Below are 16,512 nucleotides of genomic sequence, written 5' to 3'. Positions count from 1 at the left end.
AAAGATGATGGGAATAGAGCCTGTGATTGATGCTGTGGAGAGGAACAGGTTGAGATGGTTTGGTCATGTGTTGAGGAAGGATGAAAGTGATTGGTTGAGAAGAGTGATGGAAATGAATGTAGAAGGAAGTAGAGGACAGGGAAGACCGAGAAAGACTTGGCTAAAGATGGTGGAAGAAGACATGCGGGCAAGGGGGTTAACAAGGAGAGATGCAGAAAATAGGGCAAAATGGAGAAGATCGTCATGGGGACCGCAAGGCTAACCCCCGCTCTAGCAGGGAAAATGGCCTTAAAATGCATGTTGTTGTTGTTGTTGTTGTTGTTGTTGTAATAGTTACATTTATGTTTAAGTTGTGTTTATCTGCATATACCAGTGCGTGGACTAGACATGCGCTGGTAGAGGGTCCATCTGTCTACCTGCGGGTCATAGTGTTCATTGCTGGACAGATGCACCGTGCCGTTGTGCCTGCCATGAGATCATGCCCCTAAGATTATTTACAGAGTGCAAACTACAGAGTACAGGACATTTGCATGTTTGAAGTATATATTTTAAAATAAGCATTATATGTATACAAAATGCACAACATCTTAAAATCATAAATGTGCCCAAGCGAGGACTGTGTAAATATATTGCAAACCGAAGCATACATTTATTTATGCTGTTGTTGTTGTTGTTGTTCTTCTTCTTCTTCTTCAGTAATGAGATTGTGGACAGGACTGCCCCTTTGTATGTGGCCATTAGTGGCCACTCCATGTTTCCATGAAGACACTATAAAGAGTCAACCAAAAAGGGTGGACGTGCACTACTTGTATTTCTGATCAGGTGGGACAGATAGATTACCTCCTCCATGAGAGTCAATATAGTGAGCGATCTTGTGTTTTTCTTAACAATACGAGCAAAACATGGTAACTTGGGATCCAGAATCGTAAAATATGACTTCTTAATAATGGTTCCTTCAGCTGGATTTGAACACCCACATTCTAGGATGCCAGTTAAATGTGCTCAACACAAGGCCACCACTGTGCGCCTGCAGTTTGCACTTGGCCAGTTATCAGGAGGCAGATGTTAATTTAGGCTGAAAAAGCCAGATTCAAATTCCTCTCAAATTTTAATTCCACATTCATTGCAACCGGCAGTTTTAAGGACTGATATTTATATAATGAGGTCATTTGCATATAAATTAGTTCTGTAAAAGTCAATCATATCCGTGACCGACGAGAACATTGCATAATTGAAGTTAACAAAACAAGTTTGATGAGCACTGTGGTTATCTATCTATAATTCCAGTAATCTCTGTCTGTCTGTCTGTACGTCTGTACGTTTGTCTGTGACCGCTGTTTCTCGACAACCACGGGTCCGATATACTTTTAACTTGCCAGGTATATTGCTGGGGACCCGAGGATGTGCCTTTTCAAGGTTTCATATTAATCGGACAATTACTTACCGAGCTATGTCCAAAAAACGATTCAACCAATCAGAGAGCAGCGAACGATCGCGTGTGCCGAACGTGGCGGGCACACTCTGCCTCGGATGGCACATTTGAGAGCGTATTCATTTATTTCACGTTTGCAAACTATGTTGGCGTTAAACTATGTTTTACAACTAATAAAAACGAATTTGCGATTCATTCGCTTTCCTGCGCGTTTGTGTACGCGATGGCGATTTCTTTACCAAACTCCGGAAGCCGTTCGCTTTGGACCGAACCATTGCATGTAAATAGAGGGGGGGGATTGTCACCACTCGCAAGCCGTTCGCTTTGGACCAAACCATTTCATGTAAATAGAGGGGGGGGATATAATTTTAGATATAGATATAGTACGGGCAATGCCCTAGTATTAACAAAACTACCTTCTCATCAAATGAAATAATTACTTATAATTGCACGCCATTTTGAATTGTATAAGCATAAAGTCAATAACGTGACAACAACAAAGTGATCCAAACTCAGATTGACAGATGTAGTAATCAAAGAAAAGTTTTTCGAGAGTAAAACAGAAATAACTGGAACGGCACTTGGTATGGAGGATATACCTCCGCCAGGCTGAACAGTTTCCGTAATAAGCTGGATCTGGATTCGGACGTGAACCAGAATCGAATCGGCTTGTTCTTGTCGCCTATAACCAACCCATCCACCTCGTTTTGACATAATCCGTCCACAACTTTTTGAAATATTGTGCTATGTATCGTTTTTTAACCATATCTCTCAAGAGTGAAGAATCACTTAAAAAATTGTAGCATCCGGATACGGATCTGGATCTTCACCAAAATCTCATCATTTCGTCTTTGTCACATACCCAACCTCCCCACCAAAGTTTGGCCGAATCTGTCCAAACTTTGAGATATCCTGTTCACAGACAAACAGACAGACAGACAAACGAATAAGCAGACAGGGGTGAAAACAACTTTTGGTGGTGGAGGTAATTATTGCTATTTTGGGTGTATTACGGGGTGGGTCAAGGAGGTAACATACTTGATAACCTCATTATTTCATCATTACTGTTCTACTGGAGGTAGGCTAAAGTGGGATGTGGAGAGGGGAAGTGATGATGGCAAAGGTGGAGGTTAAAAAGTTTGAACGGAGGGTATGGAGGTGAGGTAGGGGTGAGGAGGAATGTGTTGTAAATTGAAGATGTTCATCACACTTTATGTGCATATTGGACAGGTATGGAAAGGAGGGAGGAGAAGGAAGGGGAGGTGTAGGAGGAGGAGGAGGAAGAGGAGGAGTGGCATGTATGGAGCATTACAAGAGGGACGGAGGGCTAGAACGTGGGTGGAGGAGACTCCACTCCAGAGTGAAAAATTCCACCATATTGTACATAAATAAATGGCTACTTTGTGAGGAATTATTTTGCTTGTTAATTGCCCTCAAGTTCCTCAGTGTAGTTCAATGTATCCTGATGACGAGCACATGATCTTTGACCCCTTTCCTCAGTCGAATCCAGGATATGTAACTTAGGGATTTTACTGAAATCCTAATATAGTGAGTGTGTGGTGTTAGGCAACCACACAATGTGGAGGAATGCGCTACCTCCTCTCGAATGGCCCAAATGTGTCCTCATAATTGGTCTTCACCACAACGTACCGGACAATATTTTTCTCTTTTTTGTCCACATGGTCGAGGCTCGTGGAAGAGCTAGAGCGGAATGGAATGGAAAAAAAGGAAAAGGGGGAAAAGCCAACAGCAGAGTAGAAGTGAGAGTGATTTCAAGTGGAGGGAGACAATGAACCATGGGGGTGAACTGAACAAGCTGCACTCAAACAGAATAAAACACAGCAAGAAGAGGGAGGAGGAGGTAGGGATGAAACGGAAAAGGAACAAAGCAACCGACACCTAACAAACGAAAAGAGGTGAGGTTGGGTCACAACCTGGAAAAGGGGAGTGCTTGGGAATGGAGTAATTTGGGGTAGAAGAGATCACGAGTATGGATAGGGGACGACGTGAAGCAGGGGGGAAACAGCTGTCTCGAAGCCCTGGAAGAAATAATGAGACTGAACAGTCTGGGGAAGTTTGTTCGTTCCACAAGTGAGAGAAGAAGCAGAAGACCACTCATTGCGCATCTTCAGATGCATATGAATGAATGATCGTTTTAAGGCCATTTTCCCCGCTAGAGCGGGGGTTAGCCTTGCGAGCCCCATGACAATCATGGTTCCCTGTTTGAGGCAATGTTTTTTTTTTATGGCCGGATGCCCTTCCTGACGCCAACCCTTGGTCACGCTCTTACGATGCGCAGGGATAGGGTGTACCTATTCTAAATCGGGGTACACACCGTGATCATTCATCCCAGCAAGCTGGTACTCAATTTGCTGACCTCAGAAGGATGACAGGCTGAGTCAACCCCCCTGGCATTAATTCAGCGATCGATCGGGATTCGAACCCAGGATCCTAGGATCCCAAGCCGGCACCCTAACCGCTAAGCCAACACCAGATGCATAGGGCTGCCAAATCAGTTACCTGGGCTATTCGGCACAATCCTGGATGGGTTTCCACTCCAACGCAGGATAGTCAAATGGCTCATTCTATACCAGTATACTGGTTTCTCATTTTGCCGACCTCAGAAGAATGACATTCTCAGTCGACCCACCAGGTGTTAATTCAACGGTGTGACAGGGGCTTGAACTCAAGAACCTGATATCTCAAGCCAGCCACCTTATCCGTTAAGGCAACATCAGGCTTCAGGTGAGAGAAAAGAGGAACAAATGAGCAGTGAGTCTGGATTTTGGGAGTTTATCAAGAAGAGGGGATGACTGGCAGAGCAGGTGTGGCCTGCACAAACTTGGGAGAGACATATCCAAGAGAGGACAGAGGGTGAAAGACCAAAAAGGTGGTGGTAGAATACAGAGAGGCCACCATGACTGGTCTGCAATGCGAGGGTAACAGGCTGAGACACTCAGCATCCTTTCGGGAGATGCCAACGATTTGAGAGCCTTGCTTTCCATGGCATTAAGAAAGGAAAGGTGTGAGGAAGGAGCACCAGCCGAGAGGGGAGAGCAGTACTCCATCAAGCAGCAGATGAAGGCTTTGTAGGATAAGAGTTCAAGTGTGCCAAGGTTGGGCTTTGTATGATGGCGGATGCCCTGTTGGCGGTTGACTTTCAAGGCCAACTTTGAAATGTGGTTTACCCAAGAAAGGTCATGGCTAATAGGGAAACCCAGGAGTTTGAATGACTGAACTTCCACAAGAGGATTGTTGAGAAAGTAGATGGGAGGGATTGCCAGATGGTCCTTTCGGAGAGAGATATGTGTGAGATTTGTCCGGATTGAAAGACATATTCCAAGTGTTTGACCATTTTGTGATTTTGTCAAGGTTTGAAGAGAGGGAAGAGGCTGCAGCCTGCCGATTTGAAGGATGGGTGATGTCACCGCAGAGGGTGGAGTCATCAGCAGATCGATAAAGAGGATTTTCCAGAGTGTCAGAGAGATCATTGATGAAAATCAGGCATAGCACTGGGCCCAGAACACTACCTTGGGCCACTCCAGCCTTGACAGGAAGAGGAGATGAAAGGATTCCGTTGAGTGCCACACATTGGCTACAAGAGTGAAGGAAGTCATTAAGCCATGTGTGGAGTTGGCCTTGGATATCATAGGCAGAGAGTTTGGAGAGCAACGCAGGATGCCAGACTGTATCAAAAGCACAAGATATGTCCAGAGAGAGGGCCCTGAAGTCATGTCTGACAATGAGGGCCTCTATGCATTGTTGGGTGAGTAGAAGCAGCATGTCCAAGGTGGAACCGAATTGGTCTAAAACCAAATTAGTGATCTGAGATGAGGTTGTTGGCTGTTAGTAGTCGTATTATGTACGTAGTAGTATTTTATTGTTAAATCCTTTGTCAGTATGTCCTTCTACCCAATCGCTCCCCCATAACATGTATCATTAGTCGCTTACCTGTCAAGTGTGGCAAACAATCTGCTCTTTCCTCCAACAGCACAAAGCGAATGCAGGGCACATCATGGCAAGAAGGCTGTTCAAGTCTCCGTTCAGGAAGAAAATGGTACTTCAAAGTCTTATTGTGCAAGCGTCTGCGGGGAGGTTCATCACGAATCGGCGAGTTCCCGTCAAAGACGTGCGAGACATTTCAGGCATTCGAACAGCGCCCAGCAACACCAGGAGCTGTGGACACTGCTCATCCAGTGCCGAGCATATCCAGCCTTCGAGTGCAGTAAAAATGGCCTTGTTGGGCACGCTCAATGCGTTATCGGTAAGCTCCATGAACTCCTTGGTACGACCAAAGTCCTCAACGTTCTGCATACTTGTGTGCTGCCATTTGCAGGTGAGTACAGCTGTAGATATCAGCAAAGCATGCAATGCCAATGCAGTTGGTCGGACTGAGCTGCTGCTGAACTTGGAACCGACAGCCCTCCTGCAGCACAAGGCACACCTGTCATACACAAAGAGACCACCATGGATTGTAATTCACCAATAAGAGCAATATCAAACAAAGTTAAAGGGAAACCAGATTTCATTTTGAAACACCATTACCATGTTATACAGGTTCACAATGCTTGCCTTAATTGTATTGCAAATCTGAAATTAAACTCAAATTTTCGTTCAGCTGTCTCACTCTCTCTCTCTGCTCTACATTTTCCGATATTCCATATAAACATGATGTATATAGTTACTTCATGACTCAGTTTTGTGCTCAACTCCACTCTTTTGTTCCTCTTTTTTTCTGCCCGTGGATTAGCCTTTCCAAGTTAGTACAATTGCACTCTTACCTCCAGGGCTTCAAGACATCAGAACACGGTCTTCTCATGTTATTTCCCCAATTATACATCACAATTACTTCCGCCTACAGCACTGCCCGGGAACTGCCAAGGTGAACCCACTGATCAATTTCACAGGCGTTGACCCTTCCCACCCCAATCCCTCTTACCTGTGCAGGTTGCTACAGTCGACTCAATAAATCAACAAACACGTTTTGGGTAAAGTCAGTTGCCAGTCTGCCAGTGCCAAAGACTCTGCCAGTTGGTGGAAATCTGGCCGGAAATTCTTTTACCGATCTGTGGAACCAACTTCCATATTCTCTCCAATTTCATTCTTTGCTCCGGCTCTTTAAGACAGCTGTTCACCACCATCCCAGGTCCACCTGCCATTCCAAAGTCATGATATTTTCTACCTGCGTTAATCCCATCCCCAAGCACACCTCTTTCTAAATTACCAGTTTTTTCTTCATGAGAGTTTGCTTCTGTATCCATCTTTCTCACCCCGTGCGTCCTTCCTGACAAGTCACCCTCTATTTCCCCCCCAACCCTGATGTTGGTTTCCCACCTTTCTCTTTCTACTGTTCCTTTTGTTAGGTTATGCCCTGACCTCTTCCATGAGCCTCGACTTTGTATGGACAACAAACGAACAAAAGACACTGCACGTGCAATCAATACCTGTAAAAAGTTTGCAGCCTTTAGCAAAGATTCCACTGTGTCCCAAGTAGATTCACGATGACGTGAACAGCAACCGGGTCAATCCCTCCACCTGGGAAGCAGGCAACAGGGACCATTCCTCTGGACATGCCATTCCTTCCTCCCATCATTTTGGTCCAACTAAGATAGATCCAGCTAAGGTAGCACACTAACCTTTGAGCTGTGTAGTTTGGGTTTGGTTCCACACCCAACTACAAAGTTGGCTGATTGGTGATTCACACACACTGCATGAAATTAATGTGTGCGTTGTCCCTCGGCTGGGCATTACACCGATTGTCCGCCAGCATTAGTTGGTGGATGGTATAAATCAAATGGTGTCTTTCGTGTTGAGCGAGCGAGTTATCGCCGGCATCCCGAACAAACTACAAATTCCTGTCCAAATTAGCTCCACTAGAATATCATGCTTGGCCAGTCAGTTCATGAAAGACTTGGGCCAAAGAACATTCCCTGGCCAACCGCACAAGATGGTGGGAATAACTGGTGTCGTTAAATAAGTCGTCGTCTCCAGTCTTCTTCTCTTCTGGTTTTCTTCTTTTCTGGTTCTCTTCTCCTCTCCTCTCTTCTCTTCTCTTCTAGTCTGCCTCCTTCAATCCTGAAGATTCTTAGAGAGAGTCCTGTGTTCATGTGTCCGAATTCTCACTGTTCTTCTGGAGGCTGAATGGCCATTCTGATATTATTTGGGAATCGCAATGGCAACAGTCTATCAGCAGACAATGGTAACATCATCATCTTCATCTTCGGATTCTTGGCTGTGTGTACTGGAAAGCTGACAGTGATAGACATAAGCAGCACATTGCGGTTTTGAAAGGAAAACTCCAGCACTTTCCCACTCACGGGTAGATATCACAAAGCCTTGGAAGGCTTGACACAGCAACAGGTAAAAAGGTAGAAAGAAGAAAGGCTGCATGCAGCAACATGTGCCTTTGGTTATTTTAAGGAAGGTTAATCATGTTCTCATTACATATGTAGCACAAGGCTGTAGGGTAGCATTATTGGCGAGGTGGCATGGCTGTGCTGCTGATGCAGTGCCCCCTGCTGGTTAGGGCAGGGATTTGTAATTTGTTCAGGGTGCTGGCGATAGCTCGCCTACTCTTCGCGAAGAACACACAATGGTATCTGTAACATCCAGCAACTAATGCTGATAGACGCCCAGTTTAATGTCCATCCAAGGGTCGGCACACACATGTCGATGAATTACTCTGCCTGTGAGACACTGGGGATGACAGTTTATAGCTGGGTCAGGATTCAAACCCAGGCGAGGCAGCTCAGAGGCGAGTGTGTTTAATTGCACTGATGTGGTGCTGCCCTCTGCCATCTTAACGAAGAATGCAGCACTGAGACACCTGCTGTCAGAATCATGAAACTTCGCACCCAGTGGTGGGAAAAACTTGCATGCAGACTGCACTTTGTTTCATTCGAATATATTTGCATGCTTTGGATAAAAACTTGTTCTTGTTCTTGAGACCTCACCAACTCATTCACCTAGTTTTGTCAGAACTCATCCACAACTTTTTGAAATATCATGCTATATATTGAGTTTCATCCCATCTCTCAATGGTGAAGAATCACTTTTAAAATAAAAAAACTAGTATCTGGATTTTCACCAAAATCGAATCAATTCTTCCTTGTGACACACCCAACCTGACCACCATGTTTTGTCCGAATCCGTCCATAACTTTTTGAGATGTCCTGCTATATGTCGTTTTGCTTCCGACTGGCTAATAATAATTCTTGGGAAAATGCCAGGGGCACAGAAAAGACCCCTTTATATAAGGGCATGTGCCATGTGGCAAAGTATAGAAAAGAAGGGATATTCCATAGTTTGTAGAAAATGCCAAACAATACAAAAGAAGGGACATTCAAAAAAATATCGTGTGCATGCTGTACTACCCTTGTGTTCTTAGGTGGAACCAAGTAATGCTTGAGAAAAGTTCATATAAAGGGGCACCATACATCTGGCAAATAAAATACATTTACCTTTTCATGCAGCTATATGAATTAAATTGGCACCCTTTTATATGAACTTTTCTAGAGCATTACTTGGTTCCTCCTTAGAACACGAGGGTAGTACAGCATGCACACGAGATTTTTTTTAATGTCCCTTCTTTTTTATCATTTGGCATTTTCTACAAGCTATGGAATGTCCCTTCTTTTCTAGAGTTTGCCACATGGCACATACCATATAAAGGGACCTTTACTATGCTTGTAACATACTGTGATGTCATATCCTTTTCCGGGCTCCGCCACCTGTTGAGCGCCCTGAGGGCTTTTTCCTGTCGTCACTTCCGGGAATAAACCACTGTTTGGACGCTTGCTATGTGTCTCTGAATCCCTCGATTTGTGATGCCATCAATCTCGTAAGGACTTTACAGTGGCGACGAGGAGCTGGACTGTGTGTTTGAGCTCACGTGTGTTGTTTTATTTTCATGATGGCAGTCACTGGGATCGGGATTTTGAGTGAATTCAATCCGAGTTCAGAGGACTGGATTGATTTTGATTGATGACTGGATGGGATGGATGCCCAGGCTCGGCCTATTTTCTATAGGGCAAGACCTGTACCGTACATAATGCGAGCAAAAATTGAGCAGGAGCTCGATCATCTTCTGGATGAAGGAATCATCGCCCCCGTTGAATACTCCGACTGGGCTGCTCCAATTGTACCCGTGCTCAAAGCTGATGGGAGCTTACATATCTGTGGAGACTACAAGACATTTCATATTGGTAACTGACCACAAACCCTTCCTTGGTCTGTTGGGGGAGGATAAGGCAGCATCACCGACTTCATCTGGTCGGGTGCAACGTCGGGCTTTAACCATTGTTGGTTATGACCATAAGATTGTGTACAGGCCAGGACGTGAAATGTATTGTCCACACGCATTGAGTCATCTACCACTTCCGCAAACCATTGAGGAACCACCTCTACCTGGTAATGTTGTTCATCTGCTGTCTCAGGTTGTTCATGAGAAAGCACCTGTCACTGCAAAGCAAATTGCAAGAGGAACGAGCGACGATCCTACATTGTCGCATGTCAGACGCTGTGTCCTGTCGGGTGATTGGTCATTTTGTGCAAGTGAAGCTAAACCGTATCTAAACAGGAAGGACGAGTTGTCAGTTGACGTGGATTGCATCCTTTGGGGGAGTCTATCATCATCCCACCTAAACTAAGTGAGACAATATTGTCAGAACTACATAATGCTCACCCTGGGATGGTCACTATGAAAACTATAGCCAGAGCTCACGTGTGGTGGTCAAAGTTAGATGATGACATAGAAACCTGCAAACGTCATTGTCACACGTCAGGTTAATACTAAGTCACCGCCGGAAGCACCACTTGAAATGTGGTCATGGCCAGTTAAACCTTGGTTGAGGTTACACATTGATCATGCTGGACCTTTCTTAGGCAAGTTGTTCCTCGTCGTCGTTGATGCCCGCTCAAATTAGATTGAGGCTGTTGTTGTACCCTCTACATGCTCGGCATTACAATCGAAGCCCTATGCAGTATGTTCGCCATTCATGGTATTACTGATTGCATTGTATCAGACAACGGCTCATCTTATACCAGTGCAGAGTTCCTGAGCTTTTGCAAGCAAATTGGCATCAGGCATTATACCTCTGCTGATACAAGCTTGACAGCAACGGCCGGGCTGAAAGAGCCGTTCAGATCGTGAAGAGTGGACTTAAGTGTGTTACGCAAGGGATCAAACAAACTCGCTTGGCCCGAGTCCTATTGAGTTATCGCACACCACCGCATCATGATCATGCTACTGGTCGTTCTCCTGCACGAATGTTAATGGGCCGTGAGTTAAAGACAAGGTTATCACTTCACCCAGATACAGTGGCCGATGTAGAATTGAAGAAATTCCAGCAGAAGCATTATCATGACCGTGCGTCTGTGAATCGTGAAATTAATGTAAATGATCCTGTGTTCGTTCTCAATCCCGGCCTGGGTGAGAAGTGGTTGTCTGGGGTAATTATTGAGTGTTGGGAGTCAGATTTTCCTAGTCAAACTGTCTAATGGTAGACTTCAGCGGAAGCACCTTGATGAACTCAGGTTGCGTCACACCAAACCAGCAGAACCACCTGCATTTGTACCGCCACCTGTTCAACCATCCGAGAGAGTGCCTTTATCGCCCCTCGTAACCACACCTGCACCTGTAGACCCTTTACCAGAAACGTCCCCGACCAATGGCTTTCCAGTCGAGGATGTTTCACCCACTGTGGGTGGTGTCTTTACCAAACCACTGGTTGCTGTTAGGAGTTCGAGCCGCAAATGTCGTGCGCCGGCGCGCCTGGATCCTTAAGGAGAGAATTGCAACATACTCTGATGTCATATCTTTTTCCAGGCTCCGTCACCTGTTGGGCGCCCCGAGGATTTATGTGTCGTCATTTCCGGGAATAAACCTTGGATACTTACTTTGTCTCTGAATCCCTCGATTTGCGATGCCATCAATCTCGTAAGGACTTTACAATGCTCCTGGCATTTTCCCCAATAATATATACACACATAGTCTGTCCGTCCGTCCAAACATCCAATCAAAAACCACAGTTCGGCTGTTTAGTATAAAAATGCTTCTTGCGACTCGAGCGGGATTACGTGAGATCTCGCGAGAGTACATACAACACAGCGTAATCTTGACGAATAAGGCAGTTATCTTACACCACTATATACCCCTCCCCTCTTCTGCTCTTCATCCCCCATCACCCCTACAATATCCAGTATCCACCACGATCCCAAACCCTCCCCCACTTCCCTCCACAGCTCTACATCAACCGTGTGCTTGGGCGGTGTAAGAGTTGTATCTGTTTTCCGTCGTGTTCACGCCGTATTTACTCTGGAGTTAAATATAACCGATTTATCAATTAATACAAAATCCTTGATAAACCGTCAATTGAACGGAAAAACAAACCCTACCAATCTGGGTGTGAACATTCGACCGGCGTTGTCATCTGCTGCTCTGCAGCACTAACACCGCCATCTTCACAGACTTCACGAACCGAGTAACGCCATCTTCGATTGAATCACGCACACAAGGTTTGAAACGATTCTATCAGTATCACTAACTTTGGCTGAGAACCTTCGAGTTGCTGATGATGGAGGATTCCGAGCTCGCCATGCACGTTTCTCCAGTTGAAGCCGCCATTTGGATCAAGGTGAGGTAATGGTGTGACGTCACTGGCAAAATCGATAATCGACTCTCAAGGGCTATTTTCGACACTTTGGCAAAATTATTATTATTATTTTAACTACCCTTCAAATTAGACCGTGATTGATTTTAAATGGTTTACAGAAAAAAAAAATTAAAAATTTCATTTGGGTTCGTTCCCCTTTAAAACTACTTGATTTATAATAATTTATGCCCTCGAATTCAACCTGAAGCTCTTTGCCTTACTGATACTTATAGTTACCTGGCACGACTCTGTCTGCATACCCCACCCACGTATCTATCACCACCCCAGATCCTTATCCTATGTGACACTCTCCAAACCTGCCCCTTGCATCATGTGATCTCTACTTTCATTATTCTTACACATCCCCAGCACCTTACACTTGTTCAGGTTAATAATCTTTTGCCCAATCTATTGAATTATCTGTACTTTCATGAATATGATCACTGTACCCTTTGTTATCAACCTTACCTGCAAACTGTGTTATCCATAAGGAGTGAGAAGGGGGGAGAGGGAGGAGGGGAGGGGAAGGGAAGGGAAGGAGAGAGGGGAAGGAAGAAGAGAGGGAAGGTAGGGGAGGGGGAAGGTAGGGGAGGGGAAGGAAGGAGAGAGGGGAAGGTAGGGGAGGGAAGGAAGGAGAGAGGGGAAGGTAGGGGAGGGGAAGGAAGGAGAGAGGGGAAGGTGGGGGAGAGGGGAAGGTGGGGGAGGGGGGGTGGGGGGAAGGTGGGGGAGGGGGGGTGGGGGGAAGGTGGGGGAGGGGGGGTGGGGGGAAAGGAATGGGGGAGGGGGGTGGGGGGGAAGGAATGGGGGAGGGGTGGGGAGGGGGGGAAGGAATGGGGGAGGGGGGGTGGGGGGGAAGGAATGGGGGGGGGTGGGGGGAAGGAATGGGGGAGGGGGGTGGGGGGGAAGGAATGGGGGAGGGGTGGGGGGAAGGGGAGGGGGGTGGGGGGAAGGAATGGGGGAGGGGGTGGAGGGAAGGGGAGGGGGGTGGGGGGAAGGAATGGGGGAGGGGGGGGTGGGGGGAAGGAATGGGGGAGGGGGGTGGGGGGGAGGAATAGGAGGGGGGGTGGGGGGGAGGAATGGGGGGGGTGGGGGGAAGGAATGGGGGAGGGGGTGGGGGGAGGGGGGGTGGGGGGGAAGGAATGGGGGAGGGGGTGGGGGGAAGGAGAGGGGGGAAGGTAGGGGTAGGGAAGGAGTGGAGGGGAGGGGGCATAGAGAAGGGGAGGAGAATGGGGGAGGGGCATTGAGAAGAGAAGAGGGAAGGGTAGGGGAAGGTAGGAGAAGGGGGATGGGAGAGAGAGAGAGAAGGGAAAGAGTGAGGGAGAAGGGAGGCGAAATGGATGGAGGAGAGAGGGATGGGAGAGAGAGGAGGGGGGTGAGAGAGAGGACAGAAGGGCGAGAGAGGGGAGAGAGAGAATGGAAGGGGAGAGGGAGGAGAATGGGATGGGGGAGAGTGCGGAGGGGGAGAGGGAGGAGAATGGGATGGGGGAGAGTGCGGAGGGGAGAGAGAGGAGAGAGGTGAGAAGAGAGAGAGGAGAAGGGGGAGAGAGAGAATGGAAGGGGAGAGGGAGGAGAATGGGATGGGGGGAGAGTGGGGAGGGGGAGACATTAAAGGGGGTGAGAGAGTGGAGAGAGAAAGGAGGGGCATAGGAGAAAGGAGGGGGGGAGGGACAGCGAAGCGAAGCTCAACACGTCACTATACTGTACACTCTGGGAGGGAGGGGTCGTGCGAGCGAGGGAAAGAGAGAGGGGTGAGGGAGATTGAGGAGAGAGGGGAAGGGAGGAGATGGGAGAGGGGGGGGGGGTGAAGATGGGAGTGAAAAAAAATGGGGGAGAAAAAAGATGGGGGAAGAGAGTGAAGCCTCACCACATGTCACGATATTGTACATTTTGGGAGGAAGGGGTGTTGCAAGGCGGGAGTGGAAGTGAGGGAAAGAGGGAGGAGATCCAGGCAGAGAGAGGGAGGGTGGGGAGGGGTGAGAGAGAGGGAAATGGGGAAAGAGAGAGGGGTGGGGGATAGAGAGGGAGAGAGAAGGGAGGTGAAGCGCGGTCCTACGCGCGCTTACTTGTACAATAAGAAGGAAGCGGACAACGCGGTAAGTTTAAGTGTCTTTATTAAAAGAGTTCACTGTAGCACTGGCGCGCTCCGGGCTGCGCGTCCGGTGTATATCCCGCGGCCACACCTACCCCTCGGGCATGGCGCCGCCCACTTGGTGCGTGGAATGATGCCCTCACGCCAGGGAGCTTTCGTGTCCGCCACACGCGCCCTCCCAGAATTCCCGCGCACCTGGAGGGCCAGTTTGCGGGGCAAACGGATGACCCGGCCGAAGCGCCCTCTGGCGACCGGCGGCATCCGGGGTGCAGGGATGCCAGCTGGGATGCCTCCGGCTGCACCCGGGATGGGTGCAGGGCCGGGGGGCGGCGTGCCGGGCGGTACTGGGCGGCGGTGGGTGGTCCACGTCGAGGTGGGCCGGCTTGAGGCGATCCACCGAGACGCGGTCGGGAGTACCGCCAATGTCCAAGGTGAAGTGCTTCGCCCCGGTCTCCAGCACGCGGAAAGGCCCGTCGTACGGGGGCCGCAGTGGTGTCCGGTGGGCGTCGTGCCGGACGAAGACGTACCCCGCGGTGCGAAGCTCCGGGGCGACGTGCGTAGGCGGGTGCCCGTGGTGCGCCGTCGGCACCGGGGCGAACCTCCGGGCTATCTCCTGCAGCGCGGAGCGCTCCTGCGCCGCGGACCATGGCGCCGTGGGGTCGGGGAGGAACTCGCCCGGCACCCGCAGCGGTTGTCCGAAAACCAACTCCGCCACGGATGCGCGCAGGTCGTCCTTGGGCACCGTCCGGAGGCCCAGCAGGACCCAGGGGAGCCTGTCGACCCAGCCGCCGTCGCGGAGGGTGGCCCGAAGCGTGGCCTTCAACGAGCGGTGGAACCGCTCGCACAGGCCGTTGGCCTGGGGGTTGTAGGCTGTGGTTCGGTGCAGCTGGACCCCGAGCCCCCGCGCGACCGCCCCCCAGAGCTCCGAGGTGAACTGGGGGCCGCGGTCGGACGAGATGTCCGAGGGGGCACCGAACCGGGCGACCCAGGTGGCGATGAACGCCTGTGCGACGTCCGCCGCCAAAGGCACGGCCTCAGGCCACCGGGTGGTGCGGTCCACCATGGTCAGGACATGGGTGAAACCCCGCGAGGGGGCCAGAGGTCCCACCAGGTCCACGTGTACGTGGTCGAACCTTCGTTCCGGCACCGTGCACGGGGCCAATGGGGCCTGGGTGTGCCGGTGCACCTTCGCGCGCTGGCACGCGAGGCACATCCTGGTCCAGCCGCGGACGGCCTTCCGGAGGCCATGCCAGACAAACTTGTCGGCGACCAACCTCTGGGAGGCCTTCGTGCCCGGGTGGGACAGGCCGTGGATGGCGTCAAAAACCTGGCGCTGCCAGCCCGCGGGCACGATGGGGCGAGGCCGCCCGAGGGAGACGTCGCACAAGAGGGCCGCGCCGTCGAACGGCACCTCGGTGACACGGAGGCCCGTGACGGCGGTCCGCAAGGCCTGGACGCCGGGGTCGGCGGCCTGGTCCGCCGCCATCCGGGCATAGTCGATGCCAAGGTGGACTGCGTGGGCGACGGACCGGGAAAGGCAATCCGCCACCGGGTTGTCCTTCCCCGCGACGTGCCGGATGTCCGTTGTATGTTCGGACACGGCCGAGAGGTGACGCTGCTCCCGGGCCGACCACGGCTCGGCGACCTTGCCCATCGCGAAGACCAGTGGCTTGTGGTCGACGAAGGCCGTGAACGCACGGCCCTCGAGCAGATGGCGGAAGTGCCTGACCGCCAGGTGAAGCCCGAGCAACTCGCGGTCAAAGGTACTATAGCGGCGTTCGGGCGGGCGAAGCTGCCGGCTGAAGAATGCCAGCGGTTGCCAAGCACCACGCACCCATTGCTCGTGCACCGCGCCCACCGCGTAGTCCGAGGCGTCGGTGGTGAGGGCAATCGGTGCATCGGGCGCCGGGTGCGCGAGCATGGTGGCGTTGGCCAAGGCGAGCTTCGCGCCGACGAACGCCGCGTCCATCTGCTCGGTCCAGGTAACGTCACCTTTGCCCGGCTTCCCCCGGAGGGCCTCGTGCAAGGGGCGCAGGAGCTGGGCGATGCGGGGCAGGAACCGATGGTAAAAGTTCACCATGCCCAAGAACTCCTGGAGCCCCTTGATCGTGCGGGGGCGCGGAAACCTCTTCACCGCCTCCACCTTGGCCGGTAGGGGGACGGCCCCGTGCCTGGTGACGCGGTGCCCCAAAATGTCGATGTCGGCGACGCCGAACCGGCACTTGGTGGGGTTCACGATGAGGCCATGCTGGCCCAGACGTTCGAAGAGCAGCGTGCGGAGATGGTGAAGGTGCTCTTCGCGGGACGCGCTGGCGACGAGGATGTCGTCCAGGTAGACG

The sequence above is a fragment of the Myxine glutinosa genome, chromosome 11 (genome assembly GCF_964187855.1).
Source record: "Myxine glutinosa chromosome 11, kmMyxGlut1.1, whole genome shotgun sequence".
Classification (NCBI taxonomy): Eukaryota; Metazoa; Chordata; class Myxini; order Myxiniformes; family Myxinidae; genus Myxine; species Myxine glutinosa.
Note: the sequence above shows the minus strand (reverse complement) of the source record.